This window comes from Ornithorhynchus anatinus, chromosome 9 (assembly GCF_004115215.2).
Source record: "Ornithorhynchus anatinus isolate Pmale09 chromosome 9, mOrnAna1.pri.v4, whole genome shotgun sequence".
In the NCBI taxonomy this organism is placed as follows: Eukaryota; Metazoa; Chordata; class Mammalia; order Monotremata; family Ornithorhynchidae; genus Ornithorhynchus; species Ornithorhynchus anatinus.
This window is the reverse complement of record NC_041736.1, coordinates 368,324-388,546: the sequence shown is the minus strand read 5'-3', so window position 1 is coordinate 388,546 and position 20,223 is coordinate 368,324. Positions and strand designations below refer to the sequence as shown.

At 49.6% G+C, this 20,223-nt stretch overlaps 2 protein-coding genes across 2 annotated transcripts in view; one reads left to right on the top strand and one right to left on the bottom strand.

Moving 5' to 3' along the window:
* R3HDM1 (R3H domain containing 1) overlaps positions 1 to 16,447 on the bottom strand; it is a 120,711-nt gene extending 104,264 nt beyond the window's left edge. Inside the window, exon 1 of the mRNA XM_029072555.1 lies at positions 16,347 to 16,447. The gene's annotated coding sequence lies outside the window, so the exon portion shown is untranslated. The remainder of the gene's footprint in view (positions 1 to 16,346) is intronic.
* A 594-nt stretch (positions 16,448 to 17,041) lies between these two features.
* The window catches only part of ZRANB3 (zinc finger RANBP2-type containing 3), an 86,715-nt gene continuing 83,533 nt past the window's right edge, over positions 17,042 to 20,223 (top strand). The window contains exon 1 of the mRNA XM_007669468.3: positions 17,042 to 17,201. The gene's annotated coding sequence lies outside the window, so the exon portion shown is untranslated. The remainder of the gene's footprint in view (positions 17,202 to 20,223) is intronic.

The following is a 20,223-nucleotide window of genomic DNA, read 5'->3' as shown; positions in this document are numbered from 1 at the left end:
ACCTGGGTGTCACCTTTGACTCCTCTCTGGCACTAATCCTCACATTGTCTGTTGCCTTTTCCATTCTGCCAGTTCTGCCTCTGTTTTACAAATCTGCCCTTTCCCCCACCCCCTCCTTTAAACTCTTATCACTTCCCAGGCTCCTTACTTGCCTTCCTACGTCATGGCTTAATCCTCTGCCTTCTACCCCACAGCTGTGGATCATTTTCTTAAAATGACATTCAGAAGACACCATTCTAGACATTGAGCCCATTGGGGGCAGGAATTGTTTCTCTTTATTGCTGTACTGTATTTTCCAAGCGCTTAGAACAGGGCTCTGCACACAGTAAGTACTCAATAAATACGATTAAATGAATCATTCCGGGAGGACAGCATGGGGATGTGGGTTCAAATTCTGGCTCTGCCTGCCATGTGACCATGGGTCAGTCACTTATCTGCTCCATGTCTCCTTTTCCTCCTCTGCAAAATGGGGATTCAACACCTGTTCTTCCTTCCCCTTAGACTGTGAGCCCCGCTTGGGGCAGGGACTGTGCCTGATTCACTCATTCGTATTTATTGAGGGCTTACTGTGTGCAGAGCATTGTACTAAGCACTTGGGAAGTACAATTCAGCAACATATAGAGACAATCCTTGCCCACAGTGGGCTTGATCTGACTGTATTATCATATCTGCCCCAGGGTTTAGTACAGTGTTTGGTACAAAGTATAGTGCTCTACACACAGTAGGTGCTCAAGAAATACCATTGATGGATTGGTACTCAATGCTTGACACATACCATAACAATGATGATTCTCTTCCTCACTTGCTATCCAGTTCTTGGACAAGACAAAAAGGCCTAATCACTCGCATTAAGTCTCTCTATCATCTGTTTCCCTCTTACTTATCCCCTTTGCACCTCAGCTTGCACTCTGTGCTTCTTCCGAAGTGCAGTTCTCTCACAATTCTATGAAGGATATTTCCCCCTACAAGAATCCCCCTCCTCCCCTCCTGTTCCGCAGGCAAATTCCACCTATTCCAAGTCACCTCCTCCAAGGGGCATTTTCTGACTAATCCTCCACCTTCCTGATCATGCTAACCCATTAGCCACCTTCGCTCTTATGTGGGATAGCTACTTTTCTTTTAATTGTATTGCTTTATTTTCAACTTTGACGCCATTCCCTCTCTCTTTCACCTTCCATGTATCTGACAGATACAATTTGTGTCTTTTCAGTTCTACCTTCTCAACAGCCTAGTCCAGGACTCTGCACTCAGGAGGCTTTTGATAAATGCTACTGACAATGAGAGCCAGATGTGTCAGCCACATGACAGCAACTCTACCATAGGGTTATTTCTGATAGGGCTTTAGTTTGCTTCGAGAATTGTACCCTACTTGTCGATATGCCTAGACGAAGATCAATTCATCAGTTATATTTACCGTGTACCTACTGTGCAATACAAGAGACATGGCTCCTGTCCTCCAGATGCTCAGCTTTCAATTTAATGGGGAAGGCAAGCAGATACAAATGGCTTATTAATAATGGGAGCAGGGAGAAACTTAATGGTACAATGGGGTGATGGCAGGAGTATGGAAAAATGAATAGATGGATCAAAAATAATAATTATGCTTTTTGTTAAGCACTTACTATGTGCCAAATACTGCAATAAGCACTGGGGGAGATACAAGATAATCAGGTCAGATTCAGTCCCTGTCCCACAGAGTGTTCATTCAACAGTATTTATTGAGCGCTTACTATGCACAATCTAAGAGGGAAGTTGGGGGGAGAACAGTATTCATTCAATCCCCACTTACGGCTGATGAAATTGAGGCACAAAAAAATGAAGTGACTTGCCTAAGATCACCCAGCAGGCAAGCAGAAGATCCAGGATCCCAACCCAGGTCCTCAAACTCCCAGGCCTGTGCTCTTCCCACTAGGCCACGCTGCCTAGACTCAATCAAGGCAAAGTAATAGAAGGCATGGACTATACCAGATTTGAGAATAAAAAGCTTTAAATATCTACAAATCGGGCTGTGTAGGGGGAGAAGTTCCGAACTGTGGGTGGGCCCACAAAAACTGGGACACCAACACACCCACCTAATTACTCCCCCCAGGAATCAACCACTAAGAGTATGGAAATATTCTTTGAAAACCTAGCCCTAAAAGCAGCATTTCACAAGGTTAAATTTATGTAAGACTGGGGTTGACGTCTGTGTGTGCACGTGTGTGTGCACATTCTAATTAAAAGAAAAATGTCCCTCTAATTCCCTGATCACAGTGATGGATCGCTTTCTGGCTCAGATGGGACCTTAATTCTCCCAGTTTAAGGTGATTAAAAAAAGGGGCAATGTTTCTCAAATGGAGGAGTTGAAGGTCAAGTCAGGGTAGGAGATTAGGGCAGTTGACTTCCAAGGAGCTGTTCTGCGATGTTGGTGGCACCACTTCCCAGGAGACTGTAAGATCCTTGCGGGAATGCACTGTGCTTACCAACCTAATTGTATTCTCCCAAGGACTTAGTACATTACTCTGAATACACTAAGTGCTCAATTAAAACCACCGACAGATTGATTTTTTTCCCCGATATTTTAGCTGCACGTCTCTTTCCCTGGCTGCTCTGTCCTCAACTCCTCTCACCCCACCCTTAGCCCCAAGCACCTATTTATGTAGCCAAAATGTATTTATTGTTATTAATGTCCGTCTTCCCCTCTAGACTGTAAGCTCCTTGTGGGCAGGGAGCATGTTTACTAGCTCTGTTGTATTGTCCTCTCCCAAGCACTCAGCGCAGTGCTCTGCACACAGTAAGCACTCCATAAACGCCATTGCTTGATCTGTTCAGCCCACCAGGCCCTCAGTTATTTCCCGTCTCCTCTTATATCAAGTCATTCCTATCACGCAAACCCTTCTCCATTCAACGGGAATGCATCTCATTTTTTTGGAGTAAGGATGATGTGGGGCACAGGCCGGCTGACCACTTGTCCTCATCTGGTTGGGGCGGTCGTTCCCTTCGGCTTTTTCAGGCAAGCTCTCCAGACACATTCCCTGACTCAGATTTCCTAGCTGAACAAGTGTTGCTGTACATCTCAGTTCCTGGCTCTACAATTCCCAGCTATATCTGTGGGACATTCTCTACTCCTTTCCTCCATCTTCCCAGTTCTCCTGCTCACTGGCCTGATGGGGCCACTCAATGCCAGGACATCTAGGCCAGGCTGAGGCACATCAACAGCACGTCCAAACTAGAGACGGCCAGGTCAAGCTGTTGACTTTACAGATGACATATGGACGGGGTATCGTAGAGGATCTCTTTGTGGTTGGAGGCCGAAGGAACAAAATTCCTCTCCTTACTGGCAAATCCTATTTTCAGGACATTCCCAAGGGAAATCCAATCGGAATGTATGTCCGGGACCCTAAGCTCATGCCTTAGGCACCTCTGGGATGACCTCCACCCTCAGCTCTATTCCCCAGAGCTGGAAAATCCCAGATATTCTCAGGGTTTCAAATCCTTGCACCCGACTCCTCCTCTCTGATCTCAAAGCAGTGGAAGCAGGCTAGATGAAGGGGGAGGGGATGGCAGCAGCAGCAGAGGGAGTTAGGTAGGTAAAGGTCAACGGAGGCTAAGAGAATCAGGGGGTTCAGAAGCCAGTTATGATCCTGCCTTCTCCCCCCACCCACCCTGGCCCAGACCTGGATTAGGGGTGGGAAAGCAGCAGTCAGCCTCTTCCTTACGTTCGGCCACACTGGTCTCTGAGGTGCCAGCCGCCTTCTGCGCGGTGACTTGGTTGATGCTATTATTTAGCTCTCACTTACGATGAAGCCACTTTCCGGGGACTACGACAGCCTCGGCAGCCACAGGAATGGGTTGGCTTTCCCTTGTGAGCAGATAAGGAAATTAAGGAAGATCAAGGGAGTTGCCCCAGCAATACAAATGAGTGGCAGAAACAGAGTTTGAACTGGGAGCCGCTGAAATTCCACCCGTTTCTTAGACACCGACGCTTGTGGAATCCCCAGGTGGTGTCTATGCGTATGCAGTTGCCTTGTTTACTTAGATTTCATATTTTCTGTGAAAGGAAAGCACTCAGGTATGGAATATACTGCAAATGTAAGCTAACAAATAATAGAATTATAAATACGCTAGATTAATCTTCTGGACAGGGACTTGGATGAACCTAATTGGGAATTTTGATTTTTAGATAAAAATCTCTTTTTCTCCAGAAAGAGGTAAAAACCCTATCTTTAAGGTTTGGTCTCTCCTAACTCCAAAACTTCACATCTTCCTCCTGATTTTACGGATAAGGGAACTGAGGCACAGAAAAGTTAAGTGCCTTGCCTAAAGTCACACAGTAGAGAGGTGGTGGAGCCAGGATTAGCACCTAGGTCCTCCTGACTCCCAGGCTCAGATTCTAGCCACTAGCCTATGCTGATTTTCAACAACTGGCTCAGAGATTGGAGTCTGAGGACCTAGAAAGGCTGTTTGGAGGAGGCTTGGGGCAGTTCGCAACTTTTCATCTTTTCCCAGTCTAGAGGAGTGTTCTCCTGCCCGCCTGTTTTTTTCTCTCATCATGGTATGGGAAGCGATTCCCCTCTCATTGGGGGAGGGGGGGGCAGGGGAAAGCCTTGGAGTTTTGCAAAGTCTGAAGGTTGCTGCTACAGCTCGGGACATGCACGCTTGGAGCAGGAGGGCCACATGTTCACTTCAGCAAACAGGGCCTGTAACAAAGTGCGATTGGTGTAGATGCGTAACTGAACACATGGCCACTTACTCCAGGTTTGAAATTAAATCAGGTTAGGAGAAAATAGAAATTTGAATATTAATTTATGACCCAAATCACCCCACTGAGAATAAGAACATAAGAAAAATGAAAAATGAATCAGTCAATGGCATTTACAGAACGCTTATTGTGTGCAGAGCACTGTATTAATCACTGGGGAGAGTACAATACCACAGAGTTGGTGGACACACTCCCTACCCACAAGGAATATAAAGCCCATGAACCAATATCCTGCCTCCAACACTGCTTCCAGGCTATATGAAGGAACCATGCGATGTGGGCATCTGACCTCGAAGCTGAGAATATACCAGGTGCAAGTTATACCACCTAACACCCTAACATTTCCCTCCTCATCCCTACCTTTCCCTCTGGTTACCCTTCATGGATGGCTTGCTGATGAATCGATCCAAACCCTGCTCGACCCTACTGATATTTTCTGTGGGGACAACTTTCGGAAGTGGCAGTGAACTCCACATGCTCACCCCCGTCTTTGTGAAGAAGTGTTTCCTGCTAGGAAAACTGCCTCCTCCAAGTTTCAATAGGTGTCCCACTGCCCCGGCACCGCAGACCCGGGGGAAGAGTAAGTCTGCGATTGCTCTGCCCAACTCATTCGCGGTTTTGTAGACTCAAATAACATAATTATTACTGGAGATGCAGCATGGGAGTCAGAGGACCTGAGTCCTAATCCTGACTCTGCCACCTGCCTGCTGTGTGATCTTGGGCAAGTCACCTAACTTCTCTCATCTGCAAAATAGGGATTCGATATCTCCTAGTGTGATGCCCCATGTGGGACCTGATTACCTACCTCGATGCTTAGAAGAGTGCTTGGCAGATAGTAAGCACTTAACAAATCCCATTACTGTTATCATTCCCTCATGCCCTCAAGCAGCAGCGTGGCTCAGAGGAAAGAGCAAGTGCTTGGGAGTCAGATGTCATGGGTTCCAATCCCAACTCTGACACTTGTCAGTTGTGTGACTGTGGGCAAGTCACTTAACTTCTCTGTGCCTCAGTTCCCTCATCTGTAAAACGGGGATTAAGACTGTGAGCCTCATGTGGGACAACCTGATGACCCTGTATCTACTCCAGCGCTTAGAAGAGCGCTCTGAACATTGTAGGCGCTTAACAAATACCAACATTATTATTATTATTAAGCCTTCCTCTTTATGGATTGTAGAGTTGTCATTCTTTATGTTGAACTTCATAGAGAAGCCTGTCAACCACCTGCTTGCCCTGGCTGCCCGTCTCTGGGCCTTTTTCAACTCCTACTCAATGCCTGGCTCCACCTGCCTGTGTGACCTTGGGCAGGTCACTTCACTGCTCTGTGCCTCCATTACCCCATTAGCAAAATATGCATTAAGACTGTGAGCTCTAGGCAAGACAGGGATTGTGTCCAACCCTCTTATCTTGTATCTACCCCAGGGCTCAGTACAGTGCCTGGCATAGAGTAAGCACTCAACAAATACCATAAAAAACCAACAAACCAAAAACAAAACAGTAGGAGACTCCTATTTGGCCTCCTCCAGTGTGTGAAGTGCCTGTGGCCAGCCATTCTTTCTGTACTTGTTGTTTCATCTCCATCGGGGAGCTTTTCCACTACTGCCAGGGAGGCCTCTTCCTTTCGATGATATTTTCTGTACCCTTCCGTTAGCCATGGTTGGCTGCCTAGTTTGGGTCCTTCCAATAACTGTGGAACATACTATTTTGGTACTGAGCCTCAATGCCATCAGATAACACCATCACCACGACAATGCAAAAGGCTAAATAGATGGTGAAAAAAATGTGATCAGCATTTCAAACCAAGATATTTCTGGCAAATATTAATAAATGAAATCTTTCAGGTTCTACTCCAATAAGAATCCCATATTCAGGTTGCTACAATTACTCCTCTTGCTTTACCTCACTGTTCATTTAGCTGGCACTGGCTGAACCCAAGTGACTCTTCCCTGTCTCAGCAGGATTCTGCATTCAAAAACTGGAAACACCACCCCTCAAACATTAAGAAGGGATTCATAAGACTTTAAATACGTCAAAAGCATTCCCCTTTTTGGTTCATAAGTTTGCCTCCCCCGGCTCCAGGTACACACACCAACTTCTGCTAGAAAGTGTGTTTCCCACTACACGCATTGGCTAGATCGTCGACCGCGAGGTAAGGAAAGTTCATCCAACATGAACCTATAGTGGCAAGAGCCCGGGCTTGGGAGTCAGAGGTCGTGGGTTCTAATCCCAGCTCCGCCACTTATCGGCTGTGTGACTTTGGGCAAGTCACTTAACTTCTCTGGGCCTGAGTTAACTCATCTGTAAAATGGGGGTTAAAACTGTGAGCCCCGTGTGGGACAACCCAATTACCTTGTCTCTACTCCAGTGCTTAGAACAGTGCTTGGCATGTAGCAAGCACTTAACATATACCATAATTATTATGATTATTATACAGAAAAGTGGTGTTAGAAGAAATGGCTTCACACATGCATGTGGCATCGGTCACTATGTACACTACAGCGTTTCCTTAAAGTAGGGTTCTGCAAAAACACAACCTCCGAGTTTTGGGAGACCAGGTGATACTAGAAAATAGTGTTTCCTCCTGACAGAAAATTAACCAAGCAGTGGTATTTCTTGAGCGCTTACCGTGTGCAGAGCACTGTACTAAGCGCTTGGGAGAGTACAATGCAACAGAATTTGCAGTCACGTTCCATGCCCATAGTGAGTTTCTGGTCTGGAGGAGGGTCTTTTTTCAGCAATGATTCTTCTTTGGGACTGTGTCTATTTGAACCTAGGCTAGAGAATGGCTAGGAATCCAGAGGTAAGTCAGGGTCTGCTTCAACATTTCTTCTCTCAGCAACAAATCACCTGAAGATCAGTTGGATTTAGGGAGTGTCTATTGTGAGCAGAACACTGTACTAGGGCTTGGGAGAAGCAGTTTGGACTAATGGGCAAGGTGCAGAACTGGGAGTCAAGAGACTAGGGACTAACCCTGGCACTGTCACTTGCCCGCCATGTGCCCCTGGGCAAGTCACTTAACTTCTCTGGGCTTCAGTTTCCTCATCTGTAAAACGCTGAAAGATAATGTCAACATAGAGAAACTTACGGTTAAAACGATGCTGCTCTAACAATTAGTTCAAGGATTCCTTCCCTGAAATTTTATTTTAGAAAATGTTTTCCTAGATCTCCCTCAAAGACATTACCCAGCCTTGCAAACAATTTTAACATTTACCATCTACTTTTCTTTTAAACCAACCTGATGTGTCCCAAGGTGGCTATCCTCATGGGGAGTGAAATACATGAAATGGGCTTTTTTAACCATGCTCTTGCCATAAATCATTACTCGCTCTGGGCAAATTTTCAAAGCTCCACTAACGTGTTATCACAACCACTTCCTTTATGAAAAAGTTAAGCTAATTAAGTAAAGCAGAGATCAGGAGGCCTAACTGTACAACTAACCTACCGATCTAAAGATATGCCTTTATCTGTGTAATTATCTAAATGATAGGAGGTCGATATTGGGGGGCTGCACTTAAAACTTTTAGAGGAAGCAGTGCCAAATGACTGGCTTTCCAGGTAAGTTAACTGGAGGTTATGAATGGAAGTCGCAGTAGCTTGCTTTCCTTTTTTAATTCTCTCTGGAGTTTTGGGGATGACTGGAGAGATGCGACATATAGTCACTGGAGGCTGGAGAGTCATGCCTCTGGCCCTCGCTGCCAAGACTGCCCTCACCAGAAAAAGAAGTCTAGATGTTCAAGGAGGCCCCGGGGGGGGGGGGGGTGTCATCCAGGCCTTTGGAGATTGTAAAGTGCCTGGCACATAGTAAATGCTCAACAAATACCATTAAAAAAAGGATAAATGCTATCAAAGGTTGGAAAGGAGAGAGTGAACATAGGACAGGTGAGGATAACAGATTGATCTAGAGACTGTCCCAAGGAACATCAAAACAGACTTGGGCAACTGCCCGTCCTCTCGGCTGTCCTTTGGTGCCACTGTTGGAGATGGATAAGCGGGCTTGTTGACCCAATGTTACAACCAATTTGGCAGTTCTGATTTTCGTGCTTTTCTGGAGGAAAGAAGCTTGAGACTCATATCCTGAAGAGCAAATATCAATTGCTAGAATAGTAAAAGAATGGATTTGGGAGGCCAAAAAGCTTTTGGAAATTGAAGGAGACAGAATTTTGTCAGGATGAAATAACCCATCTTTTTTCAACATCAATGAGCCACAATCTATTTTGTCTAGGAAAACCACACCAAAACAACATCAATGTTCAACATTATGGTGGTATGCACCAAAATTGGTGCTCTCTACCTACTCATTCGGGAGGTAAAGTTCAATCAAACAAAAATTTTCTTATCTGTTTAATGATATCAACATATCTTTCTGAAAACACACATACGCACACATGAAAACATCATAGGGAGACTAGGCCGCTCTGTCACATCGATATTATTATGATGAAGCTCACTGCGGGCAGGGAACACGTTTACCAACTACGTTGTATTGTACTCTCCCAAGCCCTAAGCATAGTGCTCTGCACTGAGTGAGCCCTCAATAAATACCACTGAGAATGATGAGGTATCCTTAGTACTAGTGCACTAAGGAGGAATGGAAGAGAAGAGAAACTGAGTGCAGGAAAAACAGAAAGGTGAGAGAGGGGACGGAAAATCAACTAAACAGAAAAGAGGGAGAAGGAGGAGTGAACTGCGCAATGGAGAAACCAAAGCAATTTTGTTCCATGCTTACACAAGCAGCGGAAAAATAAAGACAAGGACACTGCCAGAGGTGAAGCTCCCCACAACATCGGAGGAGAGTGCTCAACTTAAAAGGGACAAACCGGGTGGAGTAGGACTATTTAGTACAGCGCTCAGTCCAAAATACCCCAGAGGAGCGTAACCCAGCAAGAGAGAGGAAAAAATGAGAAATGGCCAAAAGAGCATGTAGAGGAAAGAAGAGAAGCCCTGAGGCCAAGTGGGTAAGGATAGGGAGAAGGACCAAGAATATAGTCTATATTCCTCGAGCACAGAAGTCACTTTCCACTAGGTAGTAACTCCACCCCACAGCAGGAGCACGACTGTAGGGACGAGAATAAGAGGGACACGGCACGAGCTACTAGCCCAGTAAATTCCTTCACGCAGATTCTCGGTCAAGAAAATCGTCCTTCTCGTCCACCATCAATGGCAAAGCATATTTTCCACCTTCCGCCAAGTAAATTCAATCAATCAAATTTCATTAGCCGAAAGTATGTATGAGGAAAAAATAGATGGTTAACTTAAAGCTAATAATACTTATTAAGAGCTTAATATGTGTCAGGCGCTGGGGTAGACAGAAGAGAATCAAAACAGCCTCTGTCCCCCATGGGACTCTCAGTCCTTCCACAAAATGCTGTTGGCGCAGTGAAGAGTGCACAGCTCTGGGAATTGGGAGTCCTGGGTTCTAGCCCCGCCTCTGCCCGCTGGGCCGGGGCCATCGTCAGCCAAGTTCCCGACTGAAGAACACCACGGGGAGTTCTGTGAGGTGGACGGGGTCCAGCAGGAATCCCGAAATAAAGTTGGCTAATGTGCCCAGTGAAGACCACAAAAACCAGCAGGACAACTGCCTTCTGGGTGATGGTGCTTCAGAGCCCTGCATCACACCACGCTGCAGCCACCTGGGCCACGAACAGGTCCTGCTTTGGCTGAACTCGGCAGTGTGTTGCCTTCCTTGCCCACTTCTGGCAGCCCACGACCCAGTGGGCCTACGACCGGCAAGGACGAGACAATGTGAGCGGCATCACTCAAACCACTACAACCAAAACCTCCGCACGGATTCTCAACGTTGAAGTCTCACCCTTCTTTCTGGGTGGGACTCTCCATCATCTCTTTATCCTCTCTTCAGCTAATAAATCACAAAGACTACACTACTCAGGTCTTAAATATTTACATTTATAATTCGTCCTGAATCCTCCTTCGGCTGCATTATTTCTGAAGATTCTCAGTTAAATATAAATCAAAAAAGATCTCTATTAGATGCACTCTTCCAAGCGCTAAGTACAGTATGCTGCCCACAGCACGCGCTCAATAAATATTGTTGATTGATTGGAGAGTCTCAGACCACAGGACAAGAAGGAGCAGGCTTTTCCCACGGCAAGGCAATCATCTTTTTAAGTACTAGTTAAAAAACTTGATATGGAGATTTTTTTTTTTAGACTTACTCTGGTAATACACATCTTCCCAATTAACCGTCAAAGTATTGTAAACATACCCTGAGCCTCCAGAGGGGAAGAAACAATGACTAATTCCCTCCTGGGGATTGTTTTTTGTATCTGTTAAGCACTTACTGTGTGCCAGACACTGTACTAAATGCTGGGGTAGAGAACAGTTAACTAGGTTGGACAGAGTCCCTGTCCCACTTGGGGCTCACAGTCTTAATCCCCATTCTCCAGAAGAGGTAACTGAGGCACAGAGAAGTGAAGTCATTTGCCTAAGGACACAAAGCAAACCAGTGGCAGAGCCTGGATTAGAGCTCGGGTCCTTCTGAATCTCAGGCCTGTGCTTTATCCACCAGGCCACACTCTGTATTCTTTCCCAGGGCTCGGTACAGTGTTCTGCACACATTAAGGGCTTAATAACTATTACTACTCTTTTCAAAACTATTTGCCCAGAACAGTTGTGGAGGAAAGTACCTGTGCCTTCTGTAACTTTACTCAATAGGAGCACTCATATATTGGATATAATGTAATGGATAAAAGGTCAAGACGACTTTTAAAAAACAATTGTCAGTACAATGTAGACAAGGCTCAGTTGCAAAAAAATGGTTGTGTTTGTTGCCTGCAAGTAACCTGGATACATAACGAATGTCTAGGTAAACATGCCAGGCTTAATTGTTCAAAATTTGGCCTATCACTACATAACTCGATGAAAACTGACATTAATCTGTGAAAAGGATATTAATTTAAATTACTTTATCACTGGAACTCTGCAGTGTAAGACACAACCATTTTTACTTAGGTACCCAGTTAAAATTTTATTATTTCTTCTCAGGTTCATACACTGTATATTTTAAATTTAAAATAAAACACAGTATATTTTAAATACAAAAATACAAGGATTTTTCTTGAAATCTGATGAAGAATTTCCTTATAAGATGACAGTTAAATCTAAATCTGACATCTCATTTCCCTTTTATTTGATTTAAAGAATTAATATTAAAGGGTATATTCTCTTTTCAACTGGTTTCTACTGCCAAAGCTATTAGAAGTAGTCTGAACGGATACCCCTTCAACACTTAATATTCACTCCACCCTGATCCCCACAGCACTTAGGTGCATATCCTCTGCCATTTCCCCTCTGTGTAATTTTCTTTAATAACTGCCTCCCCTCCTAGACTGTAAGAGCCTGGTGGGCAGGGATGATATCTACCGATTACTATTTTATTATGCTCTCCCAAGCGCATAGTACAGTGCTCTCTGAACACAGCAAGCACTCCATAGATACCACTGACTGACCGATAACACTACTGATGAAGCTAAACACTGTGGGTATAGCTACATGAACCAACTAAACATGTGCACATAATGGGCACGTGAGCCTATGTATACACGCACAACCTGTGCCTCTCACCGGCCCTAGAGGGATTTGAGAAATCGGCCACGGGATTCCTTATGTTCCAGTGCGTGTTTGGGAATATGTCCGCAGGCAAGTGTGTAAATTTTTGTCTGGGCGTCCATGTTGATATCACTTGGCCAAGGGAGGTGGACAGCTATTTTGCTACTGCTAGTTGTTTGGTCTCCAACCCCAACGCTCCAGAGCCAGCGTGGGGGGGGGGGGGGTTCGCGGCTTAGCCGGTCCCAACGTGGGAGAGCTGCTTCTTACTAGTCTGCCCCAGCAACGGGCAAAGCCTATATTAAGCTCCTTGACTCCGAAGGAACAGCTGGTTGCCTTGCTAAAGATCAGAGGACAGTGCCAGAAGGAGACCTTCCTCCACCTTCCAACGATAACATTTTCAGTCACCTTCCTGTGATGTCGTAGGCAGCTCCTCTGGGCCCCACAGACCTCTAGACGGTAAGCTCGTTGTGGGCAGGGAATGTGCCTACTTACCCTTGTGTTGTACTCTCCCGAGTGCTTAGTACTGTATTCTGCACACAGCGCTCAATAAATACGATCAAATGAATGAATGCGCTTCTTCCTTGCGGCTAAAAACTGAAGGATCCTGCTCTCTCTTCCCAGAAAACAGGAAGGATTGACTTGAGGGGTGGAGAAGAGTGGATTTGAAAAGGAGGAAGCAGGGGGGCAAAGGGTGGAGGGGCAGTCAATTAATCAATGGGATTTATTATGCACTAACTGTGTGCAAAGCACGGTACTCTGAGCTTGAGAAAGCCAAACACAACAGAGTTAGTAGATGCCACTCCTTCCCATAAGGAGTTTCTGTCTTCAGGGGAACACAGACTGGGGAATATAAGGACATCTTCATAAGCGCTGTGGGGCCGAGTATCAAAGTATTTAAGGTACAAGGAGGTGAAGAGGAAGCGAGAGGGAAGAAAAAGGGAAACCAAGATACTCTATGAACACAGACAAGCAGCATGACAGTATATAGAGCATGGATCTGGGAGTCAGAAGGTCATGGATTCTAATCCCAGCTCCACCACTTGTCTGCTGTGTGACCTTGGGCAAGTCACTTCACTTCTCTGGGCCTGTGACCTCATCTGTAAAAACGGGGATTGAGAACGTGAGCCTCACATGGGACAGGGATGGTGTCCAACTCGACTCGCTTGTATCCACCCCACTGCTTAGTACAGTGCCTGGCATAAAGTAAGTGCTTAACCAATACTACAATTATTAATAGCCATTACACGCTCTGGCCCAAGAAGGGACGGGGGAGAGGTAGACTTGAAAGGCGCCTTGTTGCCCAGCACCTCCCAGGGGTAGGGGAGGGCTGGGCTGAGCTGAGGCCAAAAGGGCAGAAAAGGAACTGGATGGAAACAGATGAGACCAGTAGAGCAGGGATGAGGCTCCATCAGGATATTACGGCTCATCCGGTCATTCATTCGATCGTATTTATTGAGCACTTACGGTGTGCAAAGCAGGTGGGAGCGGGCAACATAACAGCAGACAAAGTGCCTGCCCACAACAAGCTTACAGTCTAGGGGGCCTGTGAGCGTAGGGGGTGGCCTGGGTGTAAGCTGGGCAGGAAAAATGGTCAGAGCTGCCTCTCTTAACCAACAGGAAGCTGGGTAGTTCTGTTGGGGATGTTCTACCCACAGCGAGTGACCTAAGGGTGACTACTCATCTAACTTCAGTAGTCGGAACTCAATCAAGCCCCTCCTACCGGGAGAGGAAAATCGTTTTGAATAATTTAAGGGTCTCGCCTGGAAAGTTTTTTTGTAATTCTATTTTACTGACTGGCAGATGATTCTGTCTGATCAATGGAAAAACTCCCCTCCCCCCTCCCCCGCGCCGCCCGTCATTTTCAAAGGGCAAGTTGATGCTGCTGTAACAACGTCAACCGAATGATCAGATTTTAAAACCTTAAGGTATGCCCGTTTGTATTAATTCTAAGGGCGCAGCAGGCTTTGCCAGTGCCTAGTAGAAGCAGCATGGCCTAGCGGCAAGCGCACGGACTTGGGAGCCAGAGAACGTGGGTTCTCATCCCGGCTCTGTCACTTGTCTGCTGTGTGACCCGAGGCCAGTCACTTCACTTCTCTGTGCCCTCGGTCACCTCACCTGCAAAACGGGGACTGGCACTGTGAGCCGCACGGGGACCAACCTGATTATCTTGTATCTACCCCCCAGTGCTCAGTTAAGGTTAACCTTAACCTATCTTGCATTTACCCCCAGCGCGCAGAACAGCGCTTGGCACATAGTAAGCGCTTAACAGATACCATAATGATAATGTACTTTTGGGGGAAGCAGCCTGGCTCAGTGGAAAGAGCCCGGGCTTGGGAGTCAGCGGTCATGGGTTCAAATCCCGGCTCGGCCGCTTGTCAGCTGTGTGACTTTGGGCCAGTCACTTAGTTCTCCGGGCCTCAGTTACCTCATCTGTCAAATGGGGATGAAGACTGAGCGCCCCACGTGGGACAACCTGATCACCTCGACATCCTCTCCAGCGCTTAAAACGGTTTTTGCACATAGTGAGCGCTTAACAAATGCCACTATTATCATTACCATATCCAGTAATAAACACCACTGACTGATGGACTGAATGGTTCCATGCTTGGAGAAGAAGCTCGTCCACATGTGTGTATGTGCGTGGGTACGTATAGGGTCTCTTGCAGTAGTGTGTGTGTGTGTGTGCGCGCGTGCAGGGTCTCTTGCAGTAATAAGTGTGTGTGTGCGCAGAGTCCCTTGCAGTAGTGTGTGCGCGCGTGCATGTGTATGATCTTTTGTAGTAGTGTGTACCTGTGTGTGCACGTGTGTAGGGTCTCTGGCAGTAGGGTGTACATGTGTGTGCGCTCACGTGCAGAGTCCCTTGCAGTAGTGTGTGTGCACGTGCAGGATCTTTCGCAGTAGTGTGTACGTGTGTGTACACGTGTGTAGGGTCTCTTGCAGTAGGGTGTGTGTGTGTGCGCGCGCGCAGGGTCCCTTGCATTTGTGTGTGTCTGTGTGCAGGGCCTCTTGCCGTAGTGTGTGTGCACGCAGGGTCTCATGCAATAGAGTGTGCGTGTGTGTGCAGGGCCTCTTGCAGTAGTGGGTGTGTGCAGGGTCCCTTCCATTCGTGTGTGTGTGCAGGGTCTCTTGCAGTAGTGGGGGGGGGGGTGCAGGGTCCCTTGCGGTAGGGTATGTGGGTGCAGGGTCTCTTGCAGTAGTGTGTGTGTGTGTGTGTGTGTGCAGGGCCTCTTGCAGTAGTGTGTGTGTGTGTGTGTGCGCGCGCGCAGGGCCTGTTGCAGTAGGTGGAGGAGCCGCCGTGGCCAACGTCGTTCCGGGGGCGCTTGACAGTGGCAGCCCAAGCCTGTCCGTGTCCCGGGGCCTCCCCTCCCCTCCCCTCCCTCCCTCCCTCCCTCCCCCGTCCCTCCCTGCGGACGTCCGAGGTCGGGTGTCCGTCAGAAGGCGCACCTCGGCCCGGCCCGGCCCAGGCCCGGCCCCGACCGGCCGGGGGAAATGCCCTCCTTTTTTGGGGGGGGAGGTGTGCAGGGTGCGGAGCGCGCAGGATGGCTCCCGGGGCCCGGCGGACACGCGGGACGCCCCGACCCTTCTAGGCCGCAGACGCCTCCTCCTCCTCCTGCTGCTGCTGCTGCAACAGCAGCTGCCGCAGCCGCCGCTGTCCGGGGGCACCGCGAGGAGAGGCGAGGAAGAGAGAAGAACAGGGGAGGGGAGAGGAGGGCAGCCCCCCGCCCCCCCGGACCCTCCCCCACCGCCTGGGGAGGGGGGGGATTTCTGCACCTGGGCCGGGGCCGGACGGGGACCCCCAAACCCCCGCCCCCCCGGCGTCCGGACCGGACCCGCTCGGGGCCCCGGGCCCAGGTGGGCAGAGACGGAGGAACAGCAGGAGGGAAGGAGGGAGAGAAGGAGGGTGGCCCCGGGAAGAAAACCCTTTCCTTGCTTGCTTGCTTCCTTCCCTCCCTCCCTCCCTCCCTCCTTCCCGTCCCTTCCCTCCCCCCGTTGTGGGCGGAGGAGGCGCGGTCGAGCGGGGGAGGAAGGAAGGGTTTCTTACCCGCGTCCGGGGTGAGGCGGCGGTGGGTGCGGGGCTCGGGGAGTCACGGCGGGGGCCACCGACCCACCAACCCCATGCCCGGCCCCGGACCCCGGCTCCGCCGGCCGCCCAGCCTGCCTGCCCGCCCTCCCTCCCGCCCGCCTGCCTGCCGGCCGCCCGCCCCCTGCCCCGCCCCCCGCAGGCCTCCGCCAATCGCAGGGCGGCGTCCGGCCGAGCGACGCGGGCCGCGGCCAATCGGCCGCCCCACCCCGTCGGCTCCCCGCCCGCGGCCCGGCCCGCCCGCCCCCCGGCCAATCGCCGCGCCGGGCTCGGCTTGAGGGACGGGGGCCCCGGCCAATCGCGGCCCGGAGGGGAGCCCCCGCCGACGGCCATCTTGCCCCAAAGGAAGCGGGCCACCCGCTCCCCCCCGGGCCCGGGCGGAGAGCCACGGGGGAGCCTCCCGCCCCGCAGAAAGGGAGGCCCGACGGTCGGGGTTGGCGCTCCGGGGCCCCGACGGCCGCCTCGCCCCTCCGTCACCCCCGGGCCGGCGCGGGACTACAACTCCCGGCGTGCCCCGCGCCGCGCCGCCCCTCCCGCGGGGGAGCCGGGGCCGCGGAGCCTGCCGGGACTTGTAGTTCCCGCCCCCCCCCCGTCCGCGGCAGGGAAGAGGGAGGGGTCTGCGGGAAGGGAACCGGTCGACACGTTCGGCAGTGGGCCGGGCGGGAAGCTCCGCTCGGTGGAGGGCGGTTAGACCCTTCCGGTTTTGCTTTTTCGGCACTAAAAGGCGGTTTCTTCCCGCCCCCGGGGTCGCTTCCGGGTCACTTCCGGCGGGCAGGGGGACCGGCCCCGGCGGCCTCGACCGAACGACTGGACCAGGTGGGCCCAGGCGGCAGGCAGGAGGCGGGATCCCCATCGTAACGAGAATAAATAATAATGAATAAATCATAACAGTACTCCCGATGACGGTATTTGTTAAGCGCTTCCCCTGGGCCGGGCACTCTTCTAAACGCTGGGGGAGAGACGAGGTCCTCGGGCAGGCCCACGTGGGGCTCGCCGGCTTCGTCCCATTTTGCAGAGGAGGTCGCCGAGGCCCAGAAAATCATACTAATGGCATTTAAGTGCTTCTTATGGGTCGAGCACTGTTCTAAACGCTGGGGGAGAGACGAGGTCCTCGGGCGGGACCACGTGGGGCGCGCAGGCTTCGTCCCATTTTGCAGATAGAGGCCCAGAAAATAATCATGCTAATGGCATTTATTAAGTGCTTCCTAGGGGTCGAGCACTGTTCTCAACGCTGGGGCAGAGACGAGGTCCTCGGGCGGGACCACGTGGGGCTCGCAGGCTTCGTCCCCATTTTGCAGAGGAGGTCGCCGAGGCCCAGAAAATCATTCTAATGGCATTTAAGTGCTTCTTATGGGTCGAGCACTGTTCTAAACGCTGGCGGAGAGACGAGGTCCTCGGGCGGGCCCACGTGGGGCTTGCAGGCTTCGTCCCATTTTGCAGATAGAGGCCCAGAAAATAATCATACTAATGACATTTATTAAGTGCTTCTTATGGGTCGAGCACTGTTCTAAACGCTAAGGGAGAGACGAGGTCCTCAGGCGGGACCACGTGGGGCTCGCAGGCTTCGTCCCCATTTTACAGAGGAGGTCGCTGAGACCCAGAGAAGAAGAAGAATAACGATGAGGGCATTTGCTAAGCGCTTCCTATGTGCTGAGCACTGTTCTAAACGCTGGGGGAGAGACGAGGTCATCAGGCGGGCCCGCGTGGGGCTCCACTCTTCATCCCCATTTTACAGAGGAGGGAACTGAGGCCCAGAGAAGAAGAAGAAGAATGATGATGAGGGCATTTGTTAAGCGCTTCCTATGTGCCGAGCACTGTTCTAAACGCTGAGGGAGAGACAATGTCATAAGGCGGGCCCACGTGGGGCTCGTGCTCTTCGTCCCCATTTTACAGAGGAGGGAACTGAGGCCCAGAGAATAATAATACTAATAATGATGGTATTTGTTAAGCGCTTCCTATGTGCCGAACTCTCTTCTAAGCGCTGGGATAGATAAAGGGTTATCAGGCGGTCCCACGTGGGACTCGCAGTCTTTGTCCCCATTTTGCAGATGAGGTCGCTGAGGCCCAGAGAAGAAGAAGAATAATGGTGAGGGCATTTGTTAAGCGCTTCCTATGTGCCGAGCACTGTTCCAAACACTAGCGGAGAGACAAGGTCAATCAGGTGGTCCCACGTGGGGCTCGCAGGCTTCGTCCCCATTTTACAGATGAGGTCGCTGAGACCCAGAGAATGTAGTCGTGGCCGAGTGGTCAAGGACTTGAAATCCATTGGGGTATCCCCGCGTAGGTTCGAATCCTGCCGACTACGGTGTGCTTGATCTTTGAGGAGCAGCGTGGCTCAGGGGAAAGAGCACGGGCTTTGAAGTCAGGGGTCATGAGTTTGAATCCCAGCTCTGCCACTGGGAGAGCCACACAGCTGTGTGACTGTGGGCAAGTCACCTAACTTCTCTGGGCCTCAGTTACCTCATCTGTAAAATGGGGATGAAGACTGTGAGCCCCACGTGGGACAACCTGATTCCCCTGTGCCTACCCCAGCGCTTAGAACAGTGCTCTGCACATAGGAAGCGCTTAACAAATACCAACATTATTATTATTATTAAGAATGATGATAATATTTATTAAGCGCTTCCTATGTGCTGAGCACTATTCTAAACACTAGGGGAGAGACGACACCATCAGGTGGGGCGCACAGTCTTCATTCAGTCGTATTTATTGAGCGCTTACTATGTGCAGAGCACTCAACTAAGAGCTTGGAATGTACAATTCAGCAACAGATAGAGACAGTCTTTCTTGTCTCCATTTTACAGATGAGGTCGCTGAGGCCCAGAGAATACTAATAATGATGGCACTTGTTAAGCACTACTCTATGCCGAGCACTGTTTTAAGCGCCGGGATAGATACAAGGTTATCAGGTGGTCCCACTTGGGGCTCGCAGTCTTCCTCCCCATTTTACAGCTGAGGTAACTGAGGCCCAGAGTAGTGACCCAAAGTCACACAGCTGACAAGTGGCGGGGCCGGGGTTAGAACTTGTTAGAACTTGACTCCTTGTTTTGTTTTGCTGTCCGTCTCCACCATTTATACTGTGAGCCCGTTGTTGGGCGGGGATTGTCTTTCTCTCTTATGGAATTGCACATTCCCAGCGCTTAGTACAGTGCTCTGCACCTAGTAAGCGCTCAGTAAATATGAATGAACAGCCCTAGAGGAACATAAGCCCATCAGGTCCCACAGTTTGTTCCACTCATCATCATCATCATCATCATCATAATTGTGGTATTTGTTAAGTACTTAGGGAAGTAGCGTGGCTCAGTGGAAAGAGCCCGGGCTTGGGAGCCAGAGGTCATGGGTTCAAATCCTGCCTCTGCCACTCATCAGCTATGTGACCGTGGGCAAGTCACTTAACATCTCTGTGCCTCAGTTACCTCATCTGTAAAATGGGGATTAACTGTGAGCCCCAAGTGGGACAACCTGATGACCCTGTATCTCCCCCAGTGCTTAGAACAGTGCTCTGCACATAGTAAGCGCTTAACAAATGCCAACTTATTATATGCCAGGCACTGTACTAAGCACTGGGGTGGATACAAGCCAATCGGTCAGACACAGTCCCTGTCCCACATGGGGCTCACTCTCAATCCCCATTTTCCAGATGAGGGAATTGAGGCATAAGAATGAAGTGACTTGCCCAGGGTCACACAGCAGACTAGGGGCAGAGCCAGGCTTAGAACCCATACCCATTTGACTCCCAGGCCCGGGCTCTATCTGCTACGCCATGCTGCTTCTCATAAAAGCATAATTATGGTACTTGTTAAGCGCTTACTATGTGCCAGGTACTGTACTAACCGCT